Raw genomic sequence first — 13,684 nt, forward strand, 5'->3', positions numbered from 1 at the left:
TTACTGTACAGTACTGTATGGAGTACAGCACTGTATAGAGTACAGCAGTACAGTATCTTTATTTCAAGCCCAGGATGTCCAGAAGCAATCGTAAAAGCAGCAGTGATATAGCTGGTACTGTACTGTACTTTTCATGGTACTGTACTGTAAGATTAAAAATGTTTTCTTTACTTTTTGTGTTTGTTTTTTTATGTATTAATTGTGTGAAAAGTATTATAAACCTATTACCATACAGTACTATATAGCCGATTGTCTTTGTTGGGAACCTAAGCTAACTTTGTCAGACTTAATGAACAAATTGGATTTACGAACGTGCTCTCAGAATGGAGCTCATTCGTATGTAGGGGACTTACTGTAAATGAAACAGGCTTAATTGTTGTCTTCAGTTTGGCTGTTGTCCTAATCTATCAACTTGACACCTGGTGGCTCAACAGGAGGGCATTGCAAAGTTACATAGAAAAAGGTGTGGATTTTAGAAGGAATAATTGGGTCAGTAATACAATCTATCAGGGTGATATTCCGTTATTATTCTTCCTTTATTAATTAGCCAGAATATTTCTGTAAAAAGAAAGTACCAGTTTAGTTAGTTGACACTTGACTTTTTTTAATTAATTTTTTTTACTGAAGTACAGTGGATTTACAATATTGTGTCAGTTTCTGCTGTATAGCAAAGTGAGTCAGTTATACCTAAACATATATTCGCTCTTTTTTAGATTCTGTTCCCATATAGGTCATTACAAAGTACTGAGTAGAGTTCCCTGTGCTATACAGTAGGTCCTTATTAGTTACCTCTTTTATTGATACATATAGTAGCATGTGTATGACAGTCCCAATCTCCCAATTTATCCCGCGCCCCTCCCCATCTCCCCCTTGGTAACCATAAGTTTGTTTCCACATCTGACACTTGGCATTTTTATAAGGTAACAAATGAACTTTATCAGATTTTTTAAAACTAAGTTATGGATTTCAAACACATTTGGTAAATCAAAATTTATTGCAGTTACTGTTCTGATTTTGCTGAAATTATCCCATCTTTTGCTAGTAGGAACTTGGTGAAGTTGCTCTTGACTCTTTTTGATATGACCAAGTAATCTTTAATAGCTTCCTTTCTTCTGGTGGGATGGGATGCTCCAGAGCTGAAATGAGGCATTCATCACTTAATTTCATGATGGATAGACAGTTCCAGTGATGGAAGGTCAACTTAATTTTTAATATATCTGGAGTTTGTTTTTAGTTGAAAGATTAAATAATTTTGTTACCAGGATGAGTTCTGTAAAAAACATGCTTTATGAGGATATGGAGAGGGGGAAGGGTAACCTGTGACAAAGCGAGAGAGAGGCATGGACATATATACACTACCAAACTTAAGGTAGATAGCTAGTGGGAAGCAGCCGCATAGCACAGGGAGATCAGCTCGGTGCTTTGTGACCTCCTAGAGGGGTGGGATAGGGAGGGTGGGAGGGAGAGAGACGCAATAGGGAAGAGATATGGGGACATACGTATATGTATAACTGATTCACTTTGTTATAAAGCAGAAACTAACACACCATTGTAAAGCAATTATACTCCAATAAAGATGTAAAAAAAATATGCCTTAAAGATTCAAATTATTTAATATGGTGGTGAGATTTTTTTCCCTGTATTTTAGAAAAGGAAGCCAAGCAGTATTTGGTGAGGGCTGCCTTCAGGAGAACGAGGGAGGAAGAGCACCTCATGTCTTACGTACCTTCATCAGCCCTTCAGTCTTGAAACAGGGATCTAGGATGGGACATCTTGTTATTAATGCTAAGACCCGGAATTCATCTTTTTTTTTTTTTTTTTTTTTGCGGTACGCGGGCCTCTCACTGTTGTGGCCTCTCCCATTGTGGAGCACAGGCTCCGCACGCGCAGGCTCAGCGGCCACGGCTCACGGGCCCAGCTGCTCCACGGCATGCGGGATCTTCCCGGACCGGGGCACGAACTCGTGTCCCTTGCATCGGCAGGTGGACTCTCAACCACTGCGCCACCAGGGAAGCCCTGGTATTCATCTTTGACTTTATCCAAACCATTTAGAGAGCAGTTACATTTCTCCTGTGGTAAATGTATTTAATTCATACGCTATGCAATTCAGCAAGTACTAATTGAGGTCTAGCATTGTGTAAAAACAACCAGCTGGGCTCTGTGTGAAATTTAGAAGACATACAGGAGAAAAATAAAATATATTCCCTGATTATACAATCAAACTGGAGAAAGAAGATAAATGCAGGAAGAATTAGATTGTGATCCAGAATAATATGTAATTATGTATTCAAACAAGTGGTACTGGACTTCCCTGGTGGCACAGTGGTTGAGAATCCACCTGCCAATGCAGGGGACACGGGTTCGAGCCCTGATCTGGGAAGATCTCACATGCCACGGAGCAACTAGGCCCGTGAGCCACAACTACTGAGCCTGCGCGTCTGGAGCCTGTGCTCCGCAAAAAGAGGCCGCAACAGTGAGAGGCCCGCGCACCGTGATGCAGAGTGGCCCCCGCTCGCTACAACTAGAGAAAGCCCTCACACAGAAACGAAGACCCAACACAGCCATAAATAAATAAATAAATAAACTTAAAAAAAACCAACAAAAAAACCCAAGTGGTACTAATACTTATTGCTATAGGATTTCAGAGGAAAGCGAGACTAACTAGCTTAGCATGGTCTGAGATGTTCTTTGATCCAAATCCTAAAGAATGAACGTTACTTCCATGGGCTGAAGGAAGCAGAGGGTGGAGGAACACATAAGCAGTTATAAAGGTGAGAGTAAAAATGACACAGAGGACAGTGGGGAGGCTAGCCACCTCGCAGTGGGGGGCTCAGGGTAGGAAGGCAGGCAGGTACCTTTGGAACACATGGGCCAGAATAAGTCCCATGGCAAGTCTGAGTGGTAGGCTGAAGACATCAGGTTTCAGAAAAGCATCTGTGCCCTTCATCTCAGATGCCAAGGTCTTTGCTGTTAACCAGTAGCTAGCATATTTATTTCTGGAAAAAAATCCAGGTGTATAATTAAAGTTAGAAAGGAACTATCAGAGTTTGAAGTGGTAAAGGAAAGACATGCAGAATAGGGACAAGTGCATGGCAAGGAAAATGGGACAGTAAACTCAAGGAGAGTCTGTTCATTTATTCAACAGATATTTACTGAATATATACACGTGCAAGTCACGTGCTAGGCACAGAGCATAGAGAAGAACATTTTTTTAATGAAGAATTTGTTAATGGTCTGAATAATAGAAGAAGAATCACCACCTTGATGTTGATGACTTGATAACTTAATCCTGAAGAGGAGAATTTCAGGGTATGTAATAGTCTAGTAGAGAAGGTATTTTTCGTCACAGTGGCCTTTCCTATCAGTAGGTGGGCACCTACTCTACTACCAATGTGTAATGCCAAACCTGAAAAGTGAATGGATCTTTTCTAAACTGTTACTCTCTTTTTCTACCTTCTCATATTCCTGGCTTTTAAGAGCTCCAAGGATTGTAAATTAACTATACTCCAATAAAATTTTAAAAAAAAAGAGCTCCCAGGAGGACAAGGGAACAGTTAACAGCAAGAATTCTGAGGACAGTGGTTCCAACAACAACTGTAGGCTAGCTCCTCTGGAGCAGGGAGCTTTGTTTAGAAAAGTGGTCAGAGAGCATTACTTATGCATTCATTCCATCAATAAATATTGATCTAGCTCCTTCTGTGCTTTAGACCCTTATCTAGAGGCTGGGGATGCAGTGGTGAACAAGACACAGAAAGTTCCTGCACTCATGGAGCTGATATTCTGATGGAAGACAAACAAATGCATAACTATATACTGCATTTTCAGTTCATGGTAAGTGCTATGAAAAAAAGTATATAATAAGGTAGAAGAATGAAAAGTGATGGTGGGGTGGCGTGGGGGAATAATTTTAGATTGCGTGGATTGGGGAAAATCTCTGAGGAGACGACTTGGAGCACTTCAGGAATAGTGTTCCAGGGGAAAGAAATGGCAAATACAAAGGCCTGAAGGCAGAAAGGGCTAGGGATGATGGAAGAACAGCAGAAAGGTAGGGTGGCTGGAATCTTGTGAGCCAGGTGGTAAATGGTAGGAGAGGTAGGAAGGGGCCAGAGTATTTAGGGCCTCGTAGGCCCCAATAAGAACTTTGAATTATTCAGTGTGATGGGAACTGTGGGATGGTTTTGAAAATGGAAACGATATGATTTGATTTATATTTTGAGAAGTTCATTCAAAAGGCATTTTGAAGAATAGACTGTCTGGGGTAAGAGTGGAAGCAGCTCCATAAGATGGCAATTTTGGTGGTCAAGGTGAGAGGTGATGGTGGTTAGGATGAGGGTGTGAGAAGTGGCTGGACTCAAGACGTATTTTGAATGTGGAGCTGACAGAGCTTGCGGATTTCCTTGCGGATATAAAAAAGGGGTGGGGCTTCCCTGGTGGCGCAGTGGTTGAGAGTCCGCCTGCCGATGCAGGGGACACGGGTTCGTGCCCCAGTCCGGGAAGGTCCCACATGCCACGGAACGGCTGGGCCCGTGAGCCATGGCCGCTGAGCCTGCGTGTCCGGAGCCTGTGCTCCGCAGCGGGAGAGGCCACAACAGTGAGAGGCCCACGTGCCGCAAAAAAAAAAAAAAAAAGGGTGCACAAGGTGAACACTGCTCCAGGCCCCAGGGGCAATGGTAGGTCCATTTCCTGAGATGGTGAGAGGCTGGGAGAGGAGGAGGTTTGGTACTACTCATTAAATATTTGTTGAATGATCCAAGAAACCAAACAATCAAGGATGTTCCAAACTTGGGGCAATGGGGATGATAAGTTGTTTACTTCTTCACTGTTAGCAGATGATAAGAGTATATAATAGTCTGGAATCACTCTAGATCATGATGGAGTTTCTAGAGTTTCAGGTGTTGGGGGTGTAGAAACCTTTGGAGAAATACAGGGTATTTAGGAGTGCCGTGGCAGAAAAAAATTAAACTAGTAGTCTAAAAGAATTAGCACTGGACTGGAGTCAGAATATTTCCAGTGCTTGAAGTGAGGGATGGAAAAAAAGGAGAATTAGGCCCTGACATTTACCTTGACCATGTTCTTCCATTGATCTACCGTGTTAGATGTTCAAGGGGAATGGAAAAATAAATTTTTTCCTGACAGTGTAGGAATAAGCATTTGGACATTGTCCCTTCAGCTGGAATAGGGAGCTAGAGAATCTCTCCATCCAAGTTTTACAGGCTTTCATCCAACTGTAACTTTGGCATACGTTGCCTAATCAGAAAAGCATGACACTTCCTTTTAACTGGCTTAATTCCATCTCACAGTTGAACCTTGCTGTTTCCACTGTAGCCAGATGGCAAAGGTGTAACTTCCAGGAAAGTATCTTTCACTCTTCTTTGATGTATGCATTCAAGCAACTGCCAAGCCTAAGTTAATATTCATCACAGTATTTTTTATATATATGTAAATTGTAAATTCTTTATTTTGAAAAATTTATAGAAAAACTGCTAAAAAGAATACAGTGAACACACTCGTCCTCCAGTGTCTAGTTTTAGCACTCTATCATATTTGCTTTGTTACCATCTGTTTATATCTGTATATACATATAAGTGCACATACACATATATTAGTATTACTATTATTTGTGTTGTTGAACCATTTAAGTTGCAGATATCTTAACCCTTTACCCTTTCCTGATGTATCTCCTATGAACAAGGACATTCTCTTACATAAACACAGAACAATGACCAAATTTGGTAAATTTAACTTTGATACCATAATACCGTCTAATGTACAGCCCATATTTAAATTGCACCAGTTGTCCCAGTAATAGTCTTTTTTTTTTTTTTTTTGTAGGACGTGGGCCTCTCACTGTTGTGGCCTCTCCCGTTGCAGAGCACAGGCTCTGGACGCGCAGGCTCAGCGGCCAAGCCTCACAGGCCCGGCCTCTCCACGGCATGTGGGATCTTCCCGGACTGGGGCACGAACCCATGTCCCCTCATCGGCAGGCAGACTCTCAACCACTGTGCCACCAGGGAAGCCCCCCAGTAATAGTCTTTATAGCGTTTTTCCCATCTGATCCACTGCATTGTGCTTAGTTGTCATCTTATGACACATTTGATACCCCTCTCTCTTCCTATCTCTACATTTGAAGCTTTTATGAGTCTTTCCTTCCTTTGTTTAAGTCACTAAGAACCAATTATTTAGCACCTGTTAAATGGTTAGCATTACATTAGGCCAAGGAGGACAAAAAGAAGTAGAGATGAAATTTCACGTTGTGTCATCTCTTGGGAAGACAATATTTCCATTCATAAAATGATCAGGCTATAGCTTCAAAGCTATACATAGTAAAGTGTGAAATACAGTTATCTAAATGCTCGAGGAATTTAGAGAAGAAAGAAAGGAAGGAAGGAAAGAAGGTAGAGAAGAAAAGAAAGAAAGAAAGAAAAGAAGGAAAGAAAGAAAAAGAAAGAAAGAAAGAAAGGAAAAAAGAAAGAACGAAAGAAAGAAAGAAAGAGAAAGAAAGAAAGAAAGGAAAGAAAGAAGGAGGGAGGGAGGGAGGAAGGAAGTTAGGAAGGAAGGAAGTTAGGAAGGAAAGAAAGAAAAAGAAAGGGAAAAGAAGAGCACCGTAGGGTCTGAGCTAGCCCCAACTCTGTGTTGGGCTCCACCACATTTCTCTACTGGATACCTAGTAGAAGTACAAACCGGTCACCAAAAGTTTTTTAAGACTATGTGGAGTTCTACATTGGCCCTTAGATTGAGAATCATTGCACTAGAAACTGAAAACATCACAGTGAGCAAAACCATCTGTGCATCCTTGTGCCTTCTTCTGATGTTGGCTGGACCTATTTCTCTTTGCAGGTTTGACATGTCTATATCAACCCCAAACAAACTGTTCAGTAAATCTGTAACATGTTTCCATTCATAAAACTAAAGTATCTCAACCTCAGCACTATTGACTTTTTGGGCTGTGGCTATTTGGGGCACTATTGACACTCTTTGTTATGGAGCTGTCCTGCGTATTAAAGGTGTTTAGCAGCCTCCCCTGCCTCTACCGGCTAGAGATCAGTAGTGCCTTTCCTACTGTAACAACCAAAAAATGTCTCCAGATGTTGCCAAATGTTCTTTTCAGGGGATAAAATCAGCCCATTGAGAACAACCACATTAGACAGAGCTCCTCAAGAAGAGGGGCCACTGGGGCTTCCCTGGTGGCGCAGTGGTTGAGAGTCCGCCTGCCGATGCAGGGGACACGGGTTCCTGCCCCAGTCCGGGAAGATCCCACATGCTGCGGAGCAGCTGGGCCCGTGAGCCATGGCTGCTGAGCCTGCGCATCCGGAGCCTGTGCTCCGCAACGGGAGAGGCCACAGCAGTGAGAGGCCCGCGTACAGCAAAAAAAAAAAAAAAAAAAAAAAAAGGGGGCCACTGCTGACTTATTTACTATTGTGTGGCAAGCACCACATCTGGCCCAAAGTACAATAAGTATGTGATAAAGAGCAAGCTAATGAATCAAAGCACTAGATTTCTGCTAATTTATTTAATTATCCCTACTATTACATGTTTGTACTGAATTGTCTCCACTACAGTTTTTCCCAGGAGCTGCATGAGAAAGGGTTGGGTTGACTCCATGTAATCTTTAGGATGAAACTACATTTCAGTCAAAGTTCAAAGCCCTAGTTGACCAATGACAAGACACAGACAGATAAATCCAGCGTGATATGCAATTAGTTTCAGAAGATATATTCTTTCATTTACTTGAGGAAAAAAGATCATTGACAGTTTAAGTCTGGCAGGGAAGGTGGTGGCATGAAGGCAGCTGACACATCCCACCAACAGCAGGAAAGCCTGTGTGAAATAGCAGAGGAGCTGCTTTTGGTGCCCGCGGGGCAGCGATCAACTTGGTCTTCGAGGAAAATTGAAGGGTAATCATGCTGAACTATCAGAAACTTATCTTAGCTGCCACAAATGTACATTGTGCAAAACAGTCTTTTAACTTGTTTGTCTTTGTCAGACAAGAGAGTCATGAAAAACTGTGTACATGTAAAGTCACCACATTTAACATACTGTCTTAATCTGGTTAGGGGCATTGGTAGAGGCGGAAGTTGGGTGGGAGGGATACAGGGAAATTCTCTGTACTTTCTGCTTAATTTTGTTGTGAACCTAAAACTGCTCTAAAAAAATAAAAATTAACCTTTGCTAAGATGTTAATGCTAAGTTTAGCGGACTCTAACCACATTTTTCAGCTTTTCCTTGTTCATGTGTCCTTCTCATACTTCATGACCTCCAAAGGCTTAACTGTTTCAGTGATAACAGCTGCTCCAAGGAGACATTAATAGGCGAACTCCTAGCAAGAGGAGAAGCTGAAGTTAAGGTCATTCTAAGATGAGGATTTTCTGAGAGTTTTGGCTGCCTGGTCTTCTCATCACCCACAAATTTCTAATTTTGAAATTACCTATTTTGGGATTTCCCTTGTGGTCCAGTGGTTAAGATTCCATGCTTCCACTGCAGGGGGCACACGTTCGATCCCTGGTCAGGGAACTGAGATCCCACATGTCGCATGGTGCAGCCAAAAGAATTTTTAAAAAGAGAAAGAAATTACTTATTTTATATCTTAATTCTTAAATGAACTGCAGTTCAAAACCCTGGAAAGCACAATACCGAGGACCTGGGAAGGTGAAGCAAGACTCTGGGTATTTTATTTTATTTATCTATTAATATTTTATTTGTTTGTTTGTTTGTTTGTTTGGCTGCACCGGGTCATAGTTGCAGTATGCAGAATCTTTAGTTGCATCATGTGGGGTCTTTAGTTACGGCACGCGAACTCAGTTGCGGCATGTGGGATCTAGTTCCCTCCTGCATTGGGAGAGTGGAGTCTTAGCCACTGGACCACCAGGGAAGTTGGGTGTTTTAAAATTTGCAAGGTTTAGCTTTTAAAATCTAGCCTAACAATATCCATATATGCAAATAGCTCACTGCTTCAAAAGTTTTCGACCTAGAGTTTTAAATGTATCTTTTACAAGGCAAATTAAGGATATTTTCAACAGGATGTACACTCCCTACCTCCTGCAAGGCAGCTTTTTTGGTTGCTGTACCAAAAGTTTAGTTGGTTCTTGACTCACCGCATTTTCCAGCTGAGACAATTAGTTGCTTCTTGACTCACCCCATTTTCCAGCTGAGACAATTCTCCGCTCCACTTTGTCACTTATTAATCCTATTCTGTCTCCCCTGCCCCCAGCCTGGAATAGCTGACCACTAGTTTTATCTTTGACGTTCACTAGTGGCTCTTGAAGGTAACACACAAAGTAGGCTTTGACAACACTCTTCCGTATTTCTTGTTTGGTTCCTACATTTCTACATGCTCAGCAAGTTTTATTGGTTCAACAAATATATGTATGTCCAAGGTAACCTTTTAGGCACTAAAGACACAGTCTCCAGTGTCAAGAGGATATTTAGTGCTCTTCATGTCAGTACCACATCCGGTTGATCCGGAAGCTCCGTTCCGATCACACCTGCCCATGTCTCTACATTTTCCTGAGTCCTTATCACATCCAAGACACTGTCATCTCCCTCAGGACATCCAAAAATAACCTTTTAATTGCTCCGTTTTCTCTGTATCCACCCTCCTATTCATTCTTCATATGGCAGCCAGAGTAATTTTTTAAAATATATCACTCAGAATTTTGCCACTCCCTTGCTTAAAACGGATCAGTGGCTTCCCATTGCACTAAGAAGGAAATTCAGACTTTTCCCACGAGCCTCAGGACTCTGTGTGTTGGCTGGTGCTTACCTCTTCACTCCCATCTTATACCTCGTCTTGCACACCAAGGCCTCAGCCACACCTGGTCTTCCTTCTTAAACCACCTATTGTTTCCTCCATTGGGTTGCTCTCCCCACGGCTGTCCACATTACTGGTTCAGTCTCAGTGTTCTGAACAAAAGTCACCTCCTTAGAGAGGCCTTCCTTAAGAGATCCATTGGAAACTGGTCTCTCCAGGTACTATCTGGAGAGATAGTATTAATATACTACTACTTACTATCACATTTCCCTCTTTATTTCCTTCAGAGCACTTAATCACCATCTGTATTTACTTATTTTTGTTTTTGTTTGCTTATTTATTGTCTACCTCCCGCCTCTAGAAAATAAGCTCCAAAGTATAAGGGCTTTCTTTATTTTGTTTATTGCTATATCTCCAGTGCCTTGAAGTTAAGGTCATTCTTAGACAGGCCAGGGTCTTGAATAGAGGATGGGGCATAGCAGGCACTTAAGAAATATCTGTGGAGTCAATGAATATATACTCCACATTGTCTAACGATGGTCCTATATGAGAGCATCAGTAAATAATTGTGGATCAATTGCCACTTGAGGGCCTATGATATGAAGCGATACCTTTTCAGACTTATAATATTATTTGAGTTATCATTCTAGAATATTTTGTTCCTCAGAATTACTAAGAATTATAGTGTTACGAACCTCTGGTGTAAAATATTTAGTATAGTAAATAATATGTATACATACATTTGTACAAACCTGTATTGCACACTTTCTAAAGGACGTCCTGTGCATAAAAAGGCACTTTTAAATATTTTAAAATTATTACATTATGAATAAACTTTCCTTATTATCATGTCTTTTGTGAGCTCCAGAAGAAAAACGAGGCCCTTGAAGTCTTGCCTGAAGCAAAGGTCCCAGAGTCATCTTAGGGTTTCTCAGGGAAACCCTAACTCTGGCCACAGAAGCAAGGCCCCTTCCATAGAATCACTTCCCAGGAAGCACTCTCTAGCTTGGTTTGGAATAAGGTAAAGAGATGAGATGTTTGTTCTTGTAGCCACTGAGCACTCTTGGGAATAAACCAGGCAAATTAAAGTGGTGAGCAGGCTAACAGAGGGTTGCTCGCTATTAAGGAAAAGGCTCACTTACTTTAGGTCACCACGCATAAAAATCTCCTTTTTTTCTTAGGGTTCTGAGCATCAGTAGGCCGACTCTTTTCATGAATGAGTTAATTTCACCAAAGGAGAGAGGGGCTCTTTCCTGGCTCCAAAACATATAATCCTGCCTCTGCCTGACAAAGGGCTCGCAAAAGTCAAATAGGGACTGGACAAATAGAGCTTCCATGACATGAACTACTAAGCGTGGACAACTCACATTAAGCATGTTATTCTTGGCACCTACTGCTATAAACTTGAATTTGCCCAGGCTTTCAAGTGGGTCCAAGTTCATGGTAGCAGCTCTACTTCTAGTTTCACTGGCTTGTACTCCCACCCATGCACACACGTAATGCTGGGTCTCATGCCCTGAAAGATCTCCTATGCCCCCTCCAAAGATTTCTGAAGTCTCTAGAGGCTTCATACCTGTGCTCACATACAAGCCTACTCTCTCTCTTTTAATCAATTTTTTTTAATTAAGGCAAAGTTCGCATGACATAAAACGAACCATTTTAATGTGAACAATTCCGTGGCACAATGTTGTGCAATCACCACGCCCATCTAGTTCCCAGACATTTTCTTTTTTTTTTTTTTTTTTTTTTTTTCTTTTTGCGGTATGCGGGCCTCTCACTCTTGTGGCCTCTCCCGTTGCGGAGCACAGGCTCCGGATGCGCAGGCCCAGCGGCCATGGCTCACGGGCCCAGCCGCTCCGCGGCATATGGGATCCTCCCAGACCGGGGCACGAACCCGTATCCCCTGCATCGGCAGGCGGACTCTCAACCACTGCGCCACCAGGGAGGCCCCAGACATTTTCTTCATCCCAAAAGGAAGCCCTCTACCCACTGGTCAGTTGCTCCCAATTCTCTCCTCCCTGAGCCCCTGAAACCACCGATTTCTGTTCTGTCTCTAGGGATTTACCTATTCTGCATATTTCATGTAAATGAAATCATACAATATGTGACCTTTTGTCTGACTTCTTTGACTTAGCATAATGTTTTCGAGGTACATCTATGTTGTAGCGTGAATCAGCCACTTAATTCCTTCAATCAGCTGAGTATTGTTCTGTTATATATATAAATATATATACCACAATTTGTTTATGCATTCATTTGTTGATGGACACTTGAGATGTGCTATAGTCTGAATGTTTGTGTCCACCCAAACTTTATATGTTGAAATCCTAAAGCCCAATGTGATGGTATTCGTAGGTGGGGCCTTTGGGAAGTTCTTTAAATCATGAGAGTGGAACCATCATAAATGGGATTAGTGGCTAATAAAAGGGGCTCCAGTGAGATCCCTTGGTCCTTCCACCATGTGAGAACACAGTGAGAGAAGGTGCCGGCTCTGAACCAGAAAAAGGGCTCTTGCTAAAACATGGCCATGCTGGTGCCTGATCTTGTACTTCCCAGCCCCCAGGACTGATAAATAAATGTCTGTTGTTTATAAGCTGCCCAGCCTGTGATATTTTGTTATAGCTGCCCGAATGTACTAAGACAGTTTGCCTCCATTGTCCATTGTGAATAGTGTTGCTAGGAATATGCATCTGCATGTATATTAGCCTTCTCTTGCTGGGGCACCACAGAGGGCTTCCACCTCTCAGCATTATTGTTGTCCCGCAGTGAGGCTGAGATGCTAGAAAAGAGACTAATACCATGTTTTACTTAGAATTGCTCCTCCTTTCTGAGGGCCAAGACTTTCTTTCAGGGCCACAGGATTGCTCTCTGATTCTTTCTTTCTTAGGATCAGTCATTTTCCTGAAAAACCTCGGTCTTTTTGTACCAGCAGCTTTCAGTTTGCCAACGGTTCCCAGATAATTCTGAATGACTCTAAGACTCAAGCTAGTGCTCCTGTCACCTAAAGATAAAAAGAGTCAGTTCAATAAATTACCTTCAATAAATTCACAGATGGCTACATCCTGATTGGAGATAACTTGGCTACAGCAAATACATATGTATTTATTCATTTAGATGTGCTTATTGGTTGTGGTGGTTTTAAATGCATCCACAAATTTGACACTTCCCCCTACAAAAGGCGGAGCCTCATCCCTCGGCCCTACCCCATGTGTGTGGGGTAGATTCAGTGACTTGCTTCAAACGAGTCGAGTATAGTGAAGATGGTGGTGTGTCATTGTGGCTTCTTCCTTGCTCTCCCTCTCACACTGCTTGATCTGGGGAAAGCCAGCCATCGGCCATGTCATGAGGACACCCAAGCAATCTGTGGAGAGGCCCACCTGGGGAAACATTGAGACCAGAAGCTAGCAAGAAAAACTGAGACCAACAACTAGCAGGGAAGCGAGGCCTCCTGACAGCAGCCATGTGAGTGCGCCATCTTGGAAGCAGATTCCCCAGCCCCAGTCAAGCCTTCAGATGATGGCAGCCCAGCCAACATCTTGACTGCAACTTCACGAAGAGACCTTGAGTCAGAACCACAGAGCTAAACCACTCCCAAATCCCTGAGCCACAGAAACTGCGAAATAATTTTTAAGATGTTAAGTTTTAGAGTAATTGGTTACACAGCAATGCAGAGTTAGGATATCTGTTTATTGAATGACTGCAGGATACACCCATAAAATGACATTATGCTTTTTCACCTTTTCCCCTACAAAGTTGATTTTTCTCTTGGTTCTTTGCTGCCCCAGGATGAAATAGTAGGCATGTTGCTTCGCTTTTCTGGATACGTTTAGATGTTTAAAAGTTCATTTTAGTCTAATAATCATATAACTCCTAACTCTCATTCAATTTAAGCTTCACCCTTCTGCCAGCCCAGGGCTATTTCAGGCCTGAAAGCCT

Source organism: Mesoplodon bidens (assembly GCF_964165515.1).
Source record: "Mesoplodon bidens genome assembly, chromosome: 8".
In the NCBI taxonomy this organism is placed as follows: Eukaryota; Metazoa; Chordata; class Mammalia; order Artiodactyla; family Ziphiidae; genus Mesoplodon; species Mesoplodon bidens.